Below are 16,784 nucleotides of genomic sequence, written 5' to 3' on the forward strand. Positions count from 1 at the left end.
GAATCCAGCCCCCCGCCCCCCCCAGCTGCTGTGAGGAGGGGGCTTAGCAGTGTTGAGGAATTTCAGAGGCAGTGAAAATCCCAGAACTCATCTGATTTGTTGAACGGCATCAACTCGTGCCTGGGAAGGGCTCTCAGGCCACTGGCCTGTTCGTAAACCGACCAGTTTCTGCCTACAGGTCAGTGATTTTGAGACTTTTTTGGAATACATTCCCTTTGGAGAACCTGCTCAAAGCGGAGCACCCTTTGCATTCATGTTCAGGGACAATTCCTGGGCGCCCAGAGTTGCCTTGAAGACTTGGAGTGGCCCTGTATGTCCATGAATGGCTCCCACGTTGGAGAGAGAACGTGCAGGCCGGCAGAGGAGAGAGAGGTTGGGCACCATTGTGCACCGAATGTCAAAATGCATGCTACTGTCGTGTGTAACTCATGAGAACAATTTAAAAAACAATGATGCGTGTGCCAGGAGCGACTGCCGGGGGACAGAGTGCCCCGGGTGCAGTCGGTCAGGCACCTGCTGGTTTGGCTTCTGGTGCACGGAGGGGTGCACGGGGCCAGGGGTGGGGTGCAGGCTTGCTCACGCGCTAGTCACACGGCTTCTGATTGTTAGGGTGCACTGGGACCTTATTTGTTGGAGCAAAGAGACCAGGGACTCAACCTGGAGAGGGCCTCAGTCCAGATTGAGGTGGACGCAGTGTCTGCGGGGAGCACCACCAGCGAGATTCAGTGAGAAGGAGACCCTGCTGCAGCTCCTGCCTTTCCAGGCCCCTCCAGTTCTGATGCTCCTCAGGAGGCCGCGGCAGGAGAGCCACATCTCTCTGTCCACCAGCTCCCAGGCCTCCAGAGCTGTTTGCACCCTGTTAATCACACCCGTTTCTCCTCTCCCTCCTCAGAGGGCTGAGCTGAGGTCTCCTTTCACCTGCCTCCATCTCGCAGGTGTTCAGGGTGCATTTCCCCACTGTTTGTCGGCCACCCTGGGGGTCACTGTCTCCATCAACCCAGCCACAGCCTGGCTGGCCCACCTCCTTCCGGCACTCACGGATGTGCCAGGAACGGTCAGAGGTTCACGGACATGTCCCTGGTCGCTCTGTGCCTGAGGTCTTCAGTCCCTGGATTCCCTGGGAATTTTCCAGTCTGACTCAAAATGCCTGGTGGCTTCTGTGACAGGCTGCTCCCGGCAGACCCTGACACCTCACTCTGGGTGACCTTAGGCCAGGGTGAGAGAAGGGCTGCTGCCAGCCAGAGCTGCCAGGTCAAGGCCTGAGACGTGCCTACCCGGACCCTCAGCCCCTAGCCCTCACCACTCACCGCTGTACCTTCCCAGGGCTTGACGGAGCCCAGTTTTACACTACAAGTGCTGTGTGAAACTGGCTGTGTGAAATATATTAGCTGCTGCCAGATCCAGCTGGCAGGGAGCCGGAGGAGGAGATCAACTTGGCACCTCCCCAGCCTCCCCACCTCCAGTGGGTGCCCGAGAGTGCGCGCCCGCCCTTTGCCAGGACCCAGGCACCTGGGGTTCTCAGACACTTCAGGTGCCTGCCGAGCCTCTGCCAACTCGTGGACAGACTCTGGGAACCCTGATGTCATCCACGGAGAAAGACCCTCGTTGCCCAGTGTGACCCCAGTGAGTGGGGGTGGGGGGGCCAGGAGGGGGGTGTGGTTGCCAACATCCCAGTTTGGCTCTTTAGTTTCAGAAGGTAAATGATGAAAGCCAGAGTGACATGCCAGCCGTCGGGGGCCAGCGAGTGCATCATGGACCGCGGTTCTCTTGGGTTCATGATGGTAAAACCACAACTTTCCATGGAGACGGTCACAAGTGTCCGAGTGCTTCGCACCCAGAGACCTACCACTGCCATGCCAGGAGCCCGTGTCCCCTCCCCAGCCATCTTGCCAGAGTGTCCCTGCGCCAGGCCTGCGAGGTCCCCGAGCTGGCAGTCATGTGCGACTCACACGCCAGGCTATGACGTGTGGCTTCAGGAGGCGGCTCCGTGAGCGCGATGGTGCTCGTGCATTCATCCTCGGGCTCCTGCGCTCAGGGCCTGGCTAAGCTCTTGCTGTTTCCACAATGGCCTTTGCCCTCTCTGCCCTCGAGGAGCTCACACCCCGGGAGGAGGCAGGGGAGAGGGCAGCGACACCACCTCCTGCCCGTGGCTGTTCACCCTGAGCCTCCATCTCATCAGCAAAACGGAGGGAAGGGAACAGTCTCACAGGGGTGCTGGGGTGATCCAAGGCTTGGCACGTGGGAAGTTTTACAAGGTAGCATAAAGCCCTGGGGCCGGGGGAGTCAACTGGGCCTCCAGGAGGCCTGAACTTGGGCAGTCCGGCCGCCCACCTGGACATCTCTGGGACCTGACTGCTCCATGCTGGGATCTGCAATGTCAGGGCCGAGGTTCAGAGCCCTGAGCTCACCACCTGGTTCTCTGCATGCCACACCTGCCTCTGGGGACGAGTGTGCTCACCTGTGCGGCTCACGCCCTCTCCCTGCCAAGGTGGCCAGAACCCCGGGACAGGAGCACCCACAGGTGCCGTGAAATCTGCAGAGAGCCTTCCTCTTACTGGTTTATGATTTATAACTTTTATTCTGGAAGTTTCCAAACATGTACAAAAATAGAGAAAATACAGGTGGACTAGCCCTTATCTGAAATGTTTGGAACCAAAGGTGTTTTGGAGTTTGGGTTTTTTCAGGCTGGGACGTATCTGCGTGCACATGATGCGATACCCTGGGGGGATGGGACCCAAGGTTAAGCACAAGATTGACTTATGTTTCACATACACCTTACACACTCAGCCTGGGAGGTGATTTCATATCATATGTTAATAATTCAAGGCAGGAAACAGAGTTTGCTGGTGTGGGGTTCCCCACTCTGCATCAGGTGGCTGCTCAGCGAGCTCTGGATTTTGGAGCATTTTGTGTTATACATTGTAGATTAGGGATGTTCACGTGCCCATCCCCAGTGCCCACAAAAGTTGCTGACCTGTGTGCACCTGGTTCTACTGTACACACTGCTCCTCCTGATCCTGGGTTACTTTAAAGGCAGGACTTCTTTCCTTAGGAAACAGGATGGTATCCTTGTGCCAGAGTTCTAGAATGTCCCTGGTAGTGTCAGGTGCACTTTTCTGTGGCTGTCGCGCAGGTCCTTATGGGGCGGATGTCTGACATCAGGACCTGCGCAAGGCCAGGGGTTTTGTGGTCCTGGGCCTGCTTGTACGCTCACTGGGGCCACCTGGAGGTGGGGAGGCTGGCCCAGGCCTCTGGGCTCAGGTGCCCTCGGGGGCAGGGCAGGAGTAGGAAGTGCCCTCCCTCTCAGCCAGCTGGAGCCCGCGTGGCCTCCCAGGCAGGCGGGGAAGGCAGGTGGTGCTCATCTGACGGCTTTGTGCTCTGCAGAGAGTGATGGGAACAGAACTGCTTTGAGCTGGGGGCGGTGAGGACGGCCCGGTCACCTTGGCATTTGATATAGAATGAAAGCAAGGGCCAGAGGAGAGACGGGCCCTGGGTTCCAGAGCGAGGGCCAGGTTGAGAGTGGGCCCTGGCCTCCTGTCTCTGAGGAGCTCTGTGCTAACCGTGACCGCTCATAGGGCAGGACATGGGCTCCTGGATTCCTTCTCAGGGCTTCAGGCTGGCTCTGCTGGCTGACAGGGTGCCTGTGTCCCCCAGGGTCATTTCTATCTCATGGTTGGCTTGGGGGACTCTGAATACTGGCAGCATGATTTAAATTGGAGAGCTGGGTTGGGGAGGGACTTGGAAGAACAGAACCTCAGATTTAAAGAGGAATCTCCAGGTGGCCCCAAGATCCTGGCCTGGTGCCTCTGCAGCACCTCCAACCCCCCATTAAAGGTCATCCAGCTACTTTTGTACTGCTGCAGTGACGGGGCACTTGCCACCTCTCAACAGTGTTCCCTGGTGTGGGCCACCTCTAACAGCAGGACAACAGCAGACTGATGTGTTGAAACCTGCTCCCTGTGATTTCTGCCCACAGGCCTGGCTCTGCCTGGGGAGCTGGTTACAGAGACTCCTCTCTCCTCCTGACAGCCCTTCCGTTACATGGACCCACCTCTCAGTGTCCCCTGCTGAGAAGTGACGCTGCTTCTGAGCTTGGGGCAAGGAGGGGAGGAGGGAGAGAGAGGGGAAGACACAGAGAGACTTCACAGGACAAGCCTCTCATGTTTTGTCACTTGCTCTGTGGATTCCAAAAAGTACACTCTGCTATCTCTTCCATTCTCTATTTCTTAAAAGTGCTTTCTCTTTTTATTTCAGTTCTCTAAAATGAAACTCTCGACTACACCTGCTTCTCTCCCACGAGTCTTGCCTGTACCCCCTTGGATGCCAGGCCCAGTCCGGAGCCTGCTGGGAGGGGACGTGCTGCTTCCTTCTCCTGGGGGTCCCACAGGGAGCTCCCGAGCACCAAGCAGGGCCTCCTCCGTGGCTCCCTGGTAGAAGATCAATAGGCGTCTTTGGCTGAACCCTTGACCTGGTATAATTATTTCCCAAAGTGCCAGCAGTCCCCAGGGTGCATGGCTGATTGCAGAGGCGCATGGGGGAGCTGCCCCTGTCGGGGGTCTGCTGCTGGGCATGCGGGCCTCTGGATGGTGGTGTGAGTGGCCCCTGCAGGCTCTGTGAGGGCCACTTCCTCCTAGGCTGGTCGTGCGTGAGCAATCCCCATCAAGGGTGGACTCCCCCAGTGTTCGTTATGACCACTGTGGCCAGCCTGCTCTCTGGGGACAAGGTCGTGTTGGGAAGTGACTTCTTTGTCCTATTTATTCAGCTCATCCCCTTGTCCACACCTTCTGAGCCCCTACTATGTGCCAGCCTTTCTGCCAGAAGGCATGAGCCTAACACCGGCATGAGGGGACAGCTGTGTCCCCAGAACTGCTGGGGCAAGGTGACAGCCCACTGTGGGTCGAGTGTGCTGCCGCCCGCGGTTCCAGGATGGGGGGAGCCTGCTTCTAGATGGAAAGCGGGGGTCTTGTGGGAGATGGTGTGTCGGACGCTTCAGCCTCAAGACGGGGTGTACCTAGTCTTTGGGAAGTGGCGGGCAGAACCAGCCTGCAGGACCCCCAGGCCAGTTGGGGACCTGGCTTCCGGACCCCCTCTGCCACCCTCAGGCTCACTCCCTCACTCCCCTTGAGCACTGGAGTTGGGCTCCGTGGACTGAGGCCCAAGGTCAAGTTCACAATGCCAGAGGCTCTCAGCTCTGCCTTGTTCCTACACAAGTGAGGAGTCCCCATTTCAACCCTCTCCACACCTCCCCAGGGCTGGACGGGCCACTTTAAAATCTCAGTGATGCAATGAGGATATTCAAAGGTCCTAAAGGAGCCCAGGATCTGTGCCTGGAACCAGAGATGAGCAGAGTTGGAAGTGGGTCTGTGGGTGCACTGCCACCGGAGAGGGCTGAGGCTCTGGTTCAGGCTGAGCTGCGGGCACAGTGAGTGGCAGAAAGGTGGCCCTGGAGGTGAGCATCCCGCCTGCCTCCCCACTGGTCAGGACAGGAAACGGTGGTGACCACCCTGGACAGACTCTACCTGGAAAGGGGGAGTCTTCCCCAAAATAGCAGGCTGACACCAGGCGGGGGTGGGACTCCCGCCCCCTCCAAACACCCTTGCCATTTACCTTTAAAAATAGCGGCAGCTCAAGAACATGAGTCATGAGGCGCCCCTTCCAACAGTCATGAATAAAACATCCCGCCCGCTGCCCTAATGGCTCCGCCTTGGATGTTTTATTGATGGATTCCCCTGAGTGCCAGCTGCTCACAGACTGAGGCAGGGCTCAGGCACCCCGGGTCAGCGGGCCCGCCCTTGCTGGCCAACGCACTGCAGCCACTCTGCTGCACACAGGTGGGCGCCTCGGGTCCCCTGGGGACAGAAGCGCAGTTGAAGCACATGGGAACCCTGCCTGGCCACTGAGCGGGTGGGCCCCAGGCACAGGTGGACCTGGAACTGCTGCACCCACTGTGCGCTTCCTCAGAGGCGGGGAGTGGACGCCCACTCGGGGCTGTGGCAGCGACTCCCCGGAGCCCGGGCAGAGCATTGCCCTGCAGATCAAAGCCCTCTGAAGAGAGCTCCGGCTGCCCAGCGCTCTGGGCGCAAAGCTAGGTCCGTGCACAGGAGTGGCCACGAGGGAGGCCCCAGTGAGAGAGGAGAGGGCTCCCTAGGTAGATGGGCTCTGGGCAGGAGCCGGGACCCCATTGACAGACGGCCCAGAGGCCGCTGGGGACATGGCTGTCTGCACAGGTGTGGAAAAGGAGTGTGGGGGCAACTTCCCGCCTTTGTTAAAAACAAACCCTCTAGGAAGGACAGTGCCCCTGGTGAGAAGGGCCACTGGGAGCTAGACCCCAGGGCACCAGGTTACGTCTTGACGGAGGATGACCTTGACCTTGGTGGGCTGGGAAACCAACCGAGAGAGCAGGTGGCCACGGGGTCCATCCTGGGGCTCTGAGTGACTACCGAAGGGTGTGGTGGCTTTGGGGTGGGACATGGGGACCCTCAGAGTGTCTCTGACTTAGATCTCAGGTCACGTTTCAAGTTTGTTGAGAAAAGTCGTTGTAAGAAGAGAGGCAGAGAGGACGACGGCACGAGGCCAGCGTTTTGGGAACCCCACAACAGGACGTGACAGGAGTGGGCACAGCCCTTCAGACCCCAGGACACACTGAGGCCACAAGGAGCAGAAGTCGGCTGGAGAGCCCAGGGCAGACGTGGGGAAGAGGAGACGCTGCTGGAGGGAAGGCCGAGGGGCCTGGAGGGCGCAGTGGGCGTCCCCACAGCTGGCCGCCCCCAGAGTGCCCAGTCCTAATGTTGGCTCCCACGCCTGTGGCTCCCTCGTAAGTCCCCCTGATTTGAGGCTGCTCAGGAGAATCTGGGTCTCAACAGAACCTTGGGTGGTGTGGCCACGAGCCCAGGCCTGGCCACAGGGCCTGGTTCCACTTGCTAGCTCTCATTGAGTGCATGTCCACTATGGGCCTCAGGCCGTGGAATACACAGTGAGTCAGACCCAGGACTAGCCGTTCCCTCTGGGAAGCTCAGCAGGCGGAAGCTACCCAGGCCCTCCCTGGAGGGCATGTGCCCCTCTGCCCCAGCTCAGAAGTGTCCCCCTGACCAGCGTGGACCCAGGCTCCCTGTATGCTCCCTGCTGTGTGCTCCCCAGGAACGGGGATGGCACAGAGGAAGACCAGGCCTGGAGCAGGGACCGACAGCCCTGTGCCCCGCGACACGCACGTGTGCACTCACATCACACTCAGGGTGCACGAGGGGGCTCGCCAGGGCTTCCTCCGCACACATGGCGTAGTGACCCGGGCCTTCAGAGAGGGTCTGGGGTGGGCCGCTTGGAGTCCATTTGAATCAGGTAACTAGTTTATAGACAGAAAATACATACAGTCTGATTTTTTCAACATGAGTGAGAACTGCTTCAGGAATTGTGTGTGGTGTGTTTTAAAAATATCTCCCTTTAACCGCATTTATTTACTAGGTGAATCCCTCGGGTAGCGAGTAGGTGAGCTTGGCCACGGCCTGCAGCCTTGCCCGCTGGCCTCACGTCCACTCTCTGCCTGTGACCATCTGTGATGGAATTTCACGTCCTGCCTTAACTTAGGTTTGTCCACCTCACAAGAGGCCAGGCTGACTCTCAGTTTGGAATCTCTGGCTTCGGGTGTTGAGCTGTTTGCTGAGAAAACCCTACAGTGGATTCGAGGGCTGAGCTGGGCTCCTCGGCTGGCACTCCGCAGCGTGTGGCCTTGGAAATCACTTGGCTTCCCTCAATTCAGGAATGGAGCCTCCGCAGGAGTCCGGATGGCAGGAGACCATGCCCTGGTCCTCCCCGGGATCTACAGACTGTCGTCCGAAGGCTTCGGGGAGCAGGAAGCCCACTGGTGCAGACGGGGTCGGAGCGGGATCAGGCAGAGGCAGCTCCCCATGGCCCTGTCTGCCCCTGTTTCCCTCCCAGGACGCTCCTCCGCACACCCGTGCGCTCCTCATCTCCCTCTTCTGTCTACTCCTCGCTAGAGTGGAAGCTGCTCAGGGTGGGCTTTGAGTTTCCCAGAGAACTGCTTTCGCTCCGCAGACCACGTGGGGCTCCTTCGTCGTGCACATGTAGAGCTGGGGAGAAGGAGGGCGTGTGGGTGGGGGGACCTTCTGTAAAAAGGGGCGCCGTCCCCAGCTCCGCCCTCCAAGGTCTGAGGTTACACCAAGGGGCCAGAAGGGCCTGGGAAGAGTGCTAAAGGAAGGGCTGAGGTCTGACCCGGTGTGACCAGGTATCTGTCCCCTTGGCATCTTGCTGTGGGCCGGGGACTGGGTGTGTCCTGCCCCACACCGTGCGTGACAGGTGACAGCTCATGTCCTGGGCACCTGGCTGCGGGGGGAGGGCAGGGAAGGCAGAACAGGCAGAGAACCATTTCTTCTGTCTGGAGTTCTGACTCTGGTGGAGTGCAGGACACAGGTTCTGGAGGGATCAGGTAATTCGTTTGGAAAACAGAGAAAACACAGCCACGACTGCAGCCCAGTTGGCCGCACAGGCGACACCCTTCTGCGTGGAGTGAACAAGAAGCATGAGCTGTGTTTGAAACTGTCTTTGAGCCTCCGAGTAAAATACAGCCTTTTGGTTTTTAAAAAATCAGACACGTCCTTGTTCTCTCTGTCGAGTCATTACAGAGCCAGACCCGGAGCTTCACAGCTTTCTAACCAGGGAGAAATCCTGGGTGGATTCCCAGGGTCCCTGGGCTGCCGCCACATGCCCCAGGCTCACTCCTGTGCAGAACAAGTTGTGTGTGCCCCCGCCCTGCAGCCGCGCCGCCCGGTCCCTGTGGCTCCTGGCTTCAGGGGAACCAGCCAGGGAGAAAGCACAGCGCCTCCCACACCTGAGGTCACAGTCCCTATGCAGGGACACAGGGCGCCTTTCTAAAACTGGCCCACGGGGCTGCTTCCTCCAGGGCGGAGCGTGGGCGCCACGCCCGGGAGCGGGGCACTCAGGTTGTTGCCGAGTACATTTCCCCTCAGGGCACGGCACTCGGATTCAGGCCGTTTCCTAAATCTTCTTTGTGGACACTCCTGTTTGCTATTCTGCCACGTCTCCTTGCTCCCTCTGGACTGGTGTGTACGAGAGTGTGTGGGGAAGAGAATCTGAATCAGCGACTGCCCATCCTCTTAAAACTGCGGCTCCGCAGAGGGTCTTGACTCTGTGGCACGGCAGAGGGTCTTGTCTCTGCGGCTCCGCAGAGGGTCTCGTCTCTGTGGCAGAGGGCCAGGGCAGAGAGCAGCTGAGCTCTGGACAGCACCAGGCACACACCAGCCAGGCCTGCTGTCACAGGAGGGGGGATCTGGGGGAAGGAGGGAGGCAGAGGCCTGGGGGGCTGGGGCCAGCACAGCAGGGGCTTCCCTCCTTCCCAGGTGCACAGGATTCCCAGAATCCCAGGCCAGGTCAGGACCTCCCTCCAACCCTGTCCTTCCCACGCCTCTGGTGAGGTCTGGCCTTTTAAAAACGCAGCGCTCAGAAAGAGATGCACGGGACCAGGCCCAGGAATGGATCTGCCCTCAGGAACTCGACTCTTCACTTCCTGCCATCAGGCAGGAAGTGCTGAGAGAAAACACCCTCATTCAGGAAAGCAGAGCAGAGCCGGCCGAGGGGTCCCAGGGAGGAGGGCTGGGGAGGGGCAGAGGGCAGGCGCACCTGCATCTCCAGGGCATTCTTGCCCATTTCACAGTGCCCGGTGATGGCCTAGGGCGGTGTCCCCTGTGCTGTCTGTGTCCCCTCCCCAAGTTCACACCTTGAAATCCTCATCCCAGGGTGATGTATGGGGGGCTCTGGGAGGCTCAAGTCCCGGGGTGCAGCTCTCCTTGCAGAAGAGGCCCCAGGGAGCCTCCCCCGACCCCATGAGGAGGCAGAGGCTGTCCATGAAGTCGAAGCCATAATGGGTGCTCACCAGGCCAGCCTCCAGAGCTGTGAGACCCTTCTACTGTGGGTCTGCGCCCCAGGTTGTGGCCTGGTCAGCAGCGTGGACTCGGACAGCGGTGGTCAGGGAAGGGCCACGACCCCTTTCCTTGCCTGGCTCATGGACGTCAGCCCCTTTCTCTTGTAGGATCGCCTTTGGACCAGACCTGCCTGCGACAGTCCCTCTGGGTCTCCAGAGCTTGCCTGGCCGGGAGGGACTCTCGAGTCTGCCCCATGGGCTCCAGGGCTGGCCTGTGCCCAGGGCCTTCCCCAGGACTTGTGGGAAATGGGGCACTAAGTCTTTAGGGGCAAATTAAAGAGAAAAGACACTTGGTTGTGTTGAATACATACTGTATTTAACTTTTTGTCTTTAATCCCAGAGAAGTGAAATGCGACGTCTGTTTGAGTTGATGCGACGTCCAGACCGACGACCCAGAATCCCTAGTGAAGTCGTTTTAAGGCACTCTGCAGAGCCGGCCGGCTTCGTCTCTTCCTCCTGGGGCTCCCTCCTAACTGTGGCGGGACACCTGGGGTCTCCTTCTTCCAAGGGAGACGCACACGCTAACGCCCTTCACCTGCGGGTCTGTCCCGGCCACCGGGAACCAGCGCAACTCCAGGAGGGCTGGGAGGGGAGGGAGCGTTGGAGGCTGGAGGCAGAGGGACTCACAGGAGCCTGGACCGAGGGGCAGCACAGCGGGGAGGGCGGGAGGACGCCGGGCGGGCGGGGGCCAGATGGCTGAGGCCTGTGCAGGACAGGCTGCTTCCCAGGAGGTTCAGACTGACTGAGCCTGATTCTGGGCTTTTTTCTTCCACTTTAGAGATGGGGCCAGTGCAGGGACATCTCAGAGGAAGGGACTGTGCTTGGTGAGTGTGCTTCTGCAGGTGGAGGGCTGGTCTCAGGACGGGTGTGACTCAGGGCTCTGAAACGCCCTTCTGATAAGAAATGATCTCCCTGGCTGGCCTGAAGTTCCCACCGCGACAGCCGCTCCTTCAGATTAAGGCATGACCGTAGCCCTGTTAAGACAGATGCTACCTGTGAAGCGTGACTCTCGACTCTTTAGCACCCACTGACTGAATGTCACCTATCAGAGAGCAGGACCCTGAGAGACGGGACTTGGGGCAGGACAGGCTAGAGCGGGGAGAGAAGGCTTGGAGGTGCCCATGCAGGCAGGGGACGGCTGGGCAGCGGAGCGGGGTCCTTGCCGTGGGAGACTGAGCCTGGGTACCGCCCCACACCACAGGCACCCTAGGCTCTGGGTGTGGGGGTGGCCGAGGGTCTGTGCCTATTACAGCATCCTCGGTATGTACCTAAAATGGAATGCACTGGTCCCTCGTGAAAATAGGACAGCAGATCCCTGTTGAGTCAAAGATGACAGAAGTCCCCAACTGTCTCGTGCAGATTCTTATGACCATAAAGTCAAAATCCGGAAGCTCTGCAGATCCAGGTCTTATGTGCAGACAGGGTGTGCACACATGCACATGCACACTCACACGCACACGTGCACACACTCAGCAGTCAAGGCCTCGCCCATGTGAAGGGCCATGTCTCTTCCCGGCCATCTAGGATTCGGATGCATGGTGGCCACTGCAAGGTGGTTGGGCGAAAGACTGGCTTGGGGTGTCACGACCCTTCCTGGTATCAGTTAGACCCTCTGCCAACTCAGGTGGCTCTGTGGAAATGGCCCGGCTTTGCTTACGGAGACTGGCGTGGGCCTTGCTGTTAGGATTGGGGCTTGGACAGGGATGTCAACACTGTGCCCTTTAACCCTTTGGAGTTTGGGAGACTGGGGGAGGTGCAGGAGGAGAGAGCGGCCAGGCAGGGAGAGGCTTTGGCTCCTAGAGAAGCTGAACTCGGGAGCAGGCTCAGGCAGGGCCGCTGCCAGCCTCGGGGCATGACTCTGGCACTGCCCAGCTCTCCAGGCATCTGCTCAGGCGGGCTGGGCTGGTGGGAATGTTCAGTGGGGAGCTAGGCTGGGGGACAGGAGGGGACTCCAGAGGAAGCCGGAAACGGGAGGCAGGGACCTGAGTGGTGGGAGGGGCGAGGGGAGAAGAGCTGGAAGAACTTCTCGGCCCTGTTTTCACAGCGGAATCACCTGGTAAGTGAGGGACACCTGCCCGCCCACCACGCGGGGACAGCCTGCCGCGACTGGTTTGGGTGGAGAGCAGGCACGGATGCATCTGGAGTTAACGTGCTACGTCAGAGCAGCGCGAGCACCATGCTCCTGGTGGCCGGGTGGGAGCTGGAAAGCCAGGACCCGTGGAGTCAGGAAGGAGCCGAAGGGGAGGGCAGGTCAGGAGGGCCCTGGGGCTGCTGTCCAGATGGGGAGCCTCTGTGTCGTGGGGTCCGACAGCCTTGCTAGCTGGTGTTTTCTGTTGGGAAATCTGGCTGGAGTGGGGGTACGTGGGCAGAGGGAGAGAATGTCTCCTCTTTTCTGTGGCTTCTGAGAGGAATAATTCACTGTCATTTGGGACCTACAAGACAAATTCTGGGGCTGATGCTTCAAAGACAGAAGTGGAGCTTGGGTATCATACATACATATTGCATAAATAAACAGGTCAGCATGTATGCCAATAAATAAACCAATAAATAAAAGCACACACTCTGACGGCGTGGCCTCGGGTGGTTCTTCCTCACCCCACTGACGTGGTGACACCAGGGTACCCGTGGTCACAGAAGGCACCCATCCTGGCCACGGCAAGAGGAATGACTGTTGGCCCTGGCTCTCCAAGAGGTGGTGGATACTAGCTACCCGCGTGGAGGAGGGAGGAGGAGGGGAGACCAGGTGTGCGGGCGGGAGGCAGGGTGTGGGAGCCAGGGCTGGGCTATGTGAGGTGTTGGGGGTCCGGGCTGACCAGCTCGTGGTCCTCGGGGGGCTTCCCTGTGGTCTGGATGAACCCAGTGTTTCCACACAAAAAGATACAGCAGACGCGGTTCCCGTCTCCAAGTAGCTCCCCACAAGCCCACCAGCAGGCCCGCTGGCCCGTGCTGGGCAGGAGGTACGGTCGCAGGACAGAGGGTGAGGGAGGCAGGCAGGAGGGCGCCATCTGTGGGGTCAGCTGTCCGGGACATGAGCTCCTGGGACACCAGCCATGCTCGTCTCCTCCGCGGCTCTGCCACGCGGCTCTGCTTCTGGGCTTGCCCTGTCCCCCTAGGAGACCTGGATGTGGACACAGAAATGTGAAGGTAGAGTGGGCGTCAGAGACCCAGGACACACCAGGCTCTAAGCAGGTGTTACAATCCGGGCTGCACAAATAGATCAAGGGGTGAGAACTCTGGAACTTCCTGTGAAGTCCGAGTATTTATTTTCACATGCACTTCTCCATAAAGAGAGTCTGCCGTGTTTATCTGGTTCTTTAAAAAAAGATCAAAAACTAAAATGACATTCAAGGATTCCAAGTCACATCTATGTGTAGCTCACTAGCAAGGTGTGTGCAGAAATGGGTAGGATTCCAGGTCCTCCAAGGCGTGGCTCCTGGGTGTCCCAAGGCACAGGAGGTTGGCAGGCGTGTGACCACAGCCAGAGTCTCACGGAGCTCCTGTTGGGGGCTCACCCACCCATGGCGCTCAGACTTGCTTCCTGAGTTCCTCTCAGTACTATTCAGCCTTAGGTTGTCCATCAGTTTCTCTTTAAAAAGAAACCATGCTGTCACTTTTTCTGGGGCTAGCTGGTTGTACACATTGCTTATGTAATAGATGGGGTCCTAAAGAAGTAGGTGAAATGAATTTTTAAAGTTAAAAAAAAAAGATGTCTTTGAATGCACAAGAGAGCTGTTCCGGGGGAGCCAAGCCCCCCTCCTCTCCCGGGATCTCTTCCCTCGTGGTGTCTTTGAATTCGATGTGCTGGGTTTGCGTGTAAGGACAAACTGCTACCATGCAACAGGTTCTTACAGCTGCACATTAGGTAACGCTGTTGCCTTTCCAGATTGGCTGCATGGGTTCAGTCTTACAAAGAAATACCCCAAAGCCTTACTCAGGAGGTCAAGAACCCTTTTCCAGTTGCCTGAAGTTAGAAGTCAGTCTCATCATACATAAAAGGGGGACAGCCTAGAGGACAATGCAGAGGTGCTCCTCTGCCCCTCGTGCCCAGCGTGGCCGCCATGCTCTTCGGTGTCAATAAATGCCACTTCCCCCTCCTGCAGTATGAGATGGTCAGGGGCACAGGCTGTGTTGGGCTGTGCCAGCCCTTGATCCCTCGCCTGGCACAGTGACAGATGTGGTGAGGTGGGGGGTGGGGTGACTGTGGGTAAAAGGGGCCGAGGCCTTAGCTGGCCTCCGAGTCTGTCTGCAGCTCACAGGCCGTCCTGGGGAGGTGCCCCCAGCAGGTCACATCACCAGGACAGGTGACTGCTATTACATCACTGAGTCCTATTAGTTTGATTCCATGTTCTACAGAGCAGTGATGGCATGGGTCAGCACGATTTTGTACAGAAACCATTCTAACTGCATGCTGAATCCTGTGCATGCACTTCTCCAAGGCAAGGCGCGGTTTCAGTCCTAGAAAGAAATAGGGGCCCAGAGCGGTTCCTGTGTCGTCAGGAGCCTGGAATCTCTGAGGGAGTCAACACGCCTTCTTCCCATTTCACGGTTGGAAAGCAAAGGCCCCAAGGTGACCTATAGGGACCTGCCTGAAGCCAATTCATAGTCAGGCCTCAGAGCCCCAGGGCCCCTGTCAAGAGGCCACCCTGAACCCCACGGTGGCCTCCTTTGGTAAGGAGAGCTGCTTGGAGATGCTGCTTTCCTGGCTGCAGAAGGCTGGGATTCACAGCTCTTACTCCTTCACAACACCCACTATTCCCTGCTCGAGAACGTGCCCCAGGAAGGCGTCTGCCTCTGCTCCATCTCAGGAGCAGGGTCGGCTCTGTTCAGGAAGACCCAGGAGTCCTCAAGGCCAGGCCGAGGTGCGCAGCTCCCTGGTGCGCAGGGCAGGCCCCCGGGCAGGCGGGGGACGGAGTGGGCGGCTCTGGTCCCGTTCATCTGACATGCAGGCGCAGTCTTTCTTCTTTCCTAATTAATTAAAAGTAATAGCTTTCCATAGTTTCTGGTGTGTGAGGGAGTGAAGTGGGAAATAATTTAATTGGCTGTCTTGCTTTCAAAGCCCAGTTTAATGAACTAGTTCTCAGCCTGAAGTGCGTGCATTCTCTCTCCTGTTACTTTTCCAATTAACATTTCACTGGCTCACGTCTGTGCAGAAGATTCTAATGGGTTTGAGGGGTGGGGGTGAAGGGACAGGAGCAGATGGAGAGAGAGCAGCAGCCTCTTCCGTCCCTCGTGCAGGGTGCACGCTGACCTGGCTGCAGGGTCCTCAGTCCCTTTTCTTGGAGGAGCTCAAAGCACTAGAGAGAAGCCCTGCCCTGTCACTTGACCCTCACGGGCCAGAAAGGGGCCAGGCCAGGCCCTTCAAAGGTGGACTGGCTGCTGGACGGGACAGAGAGGAGGCTGAGGGGCACTCCCAAGGCTCTGGGCTTCCCTGGAGTGTGTGGCCCCAGCAGGGAGGGGCCCCTCAGCCTCCTGGGAGACACCAGTGTCAAGGCTCCTTGGAGAGCGATGTGCAGAGGCTCCCAGGACGCCCTCCTTGCCCTGCTGGTCCCAGGGTAGGTGGAGCAGGGTGGGGACCAAGGAGCCGAGCCAGGGGCCTGGTGAAGCTGAGGAGGCTTGCCCTCGGTGGGGCACATGAGGCCCGGCTTGGACCTTGTGTCCCAGCAGCCTGACCTGCTCACCTGCCTGGCTCACTTGAGTCCCAGGCCAGGCAGGAAGCTACAGCACCTGTCCTCCTTTCTCTTCTCCCTCCTGGCCAGCTGAGGCCAGCCCACATGGCCTCAGTGTGTCCCTGGTGCTGGGTCATGCCCTGCCCTCTGCCCTTAGCTGTGATTCGGAAGTCCATTCTTCCTTCTCCTGGGAATCTTGGGCCCGGCGCTGGTTGGATAACAGGAGAGATAATACACGCACATCAGCCACGGGCCAGGCTACGGGCAAACACGGGCAGAGACACGGGAGAGGCACTATGTGTGGCCACAGGGCCTGCTGCCCAGGGGCCTGAGAGAAGAGCCTGCTAGATGCTCCTGGGGAACCTGGCACAGTTAGGGATGAGGCACGAGTTGGGGCGCGGGTCAGGGGACCAGTCCAGGAGTCCTGTGTGCTGGAGAGGTAGGGCCGTGACCAGTGTGACCAGTGTGCCTCCTGGGGTGGGACAGCTGGGCGGGTGGGGGGGGCAGAAGCACCTCCTCCTTCTCTGTGAACTCGCAGGTCAAAATCTGCAGTGCCACTTCAAACCATGGGGTCCCAATGCTAAGGGAGAGACGGGCCAGTGCAGACCCACGCCAGAGTTTGAACGCATATATCCCCTCTGGTCTCTGGTCCGTCATCACCACAGGAAATGCGCTGGTGGAGAATCGAGCTGGGATTGCAACCTGCCCAGACCAAATGCTCAGCCCCCTTCCTCTCCAAAAGGCCTCCTGGAGATGGCTTCCTGCAGGTTCAGGCCTCCCGAGTAAGATGGCAGGGGAGAGTGCAGATCCTGAGCCAGGCCTTGATCGGCAGGAAGGGTGGGTTCCCTGAGATGCTTTTGGGCTTCCACGTAGGTGGGGCCTGAGCGTCTGCCTCTGCTCCCGACCCCAAGGCTCCCCAAGGCATCTTAAGGTTGGAGATGGGATCTGCCCCAGAGGATGCTCAGCTGACCAGGGCGCAGGGCCTCCCCGCTGACCCAGATGCACTCCCATAAAAGTGCCTGGGAGTGGCCAAGTGACTTTGACTGTCCTCTGGCTGCAGAGATGGCCATTCTCCGGAAGGCTTCCACAGGCAGACGTCCCACCAGGGAGATGGGAACCAGATGTACTCAAGATCTCAAAAGAAATTAATGGCAATGACTGGGGTA

At 58.7% G+C, this 16,784-nt stretch overlaps 1 protein-coding gene across 4 annotated transcripts in view; it reads right to left on the bottom strand.

Moving 5' to 3' along the window:
- Positions 1-10,246: 10,246 nt before the first annotated feature.
- Fam78b (family with sequence similarity 78 member B) overlaps positions 10,247-16,784 on the bottom strand; it is a 65,173-nt gene continuing 58,635 nt past the window's right edge. For 3 of the 4 annotated variants that reach the window (XR_002483384.2, XR_013426309.1, XR_013426310.1), the window contains exon 3: positions 10,247-13,070. The gene's annotated coding sequence lies outside the window, so the exon portion shown is untranslated. The remainder of the gene's footprint in view (positions 13,071-16,784) is intronic. The other variant, XR_002483385.2, reaches the window with a different exon arrangement.

This window comes from Ictidomys tridecemlineatus, chromosome 10 (assembly GCF_052094955.1).
Source record: "Ictidomys tridecemlineatus isolate mIctTri1 chromosome 10, mIctTri1.hap1, whole genome shotgun sequence".
NCBI lineage: Eukaryota > Metazoa > Chordata > Mammalia > Rodentia > Sciuridae > Ictidomys > Ictidomys tridecemlineatus.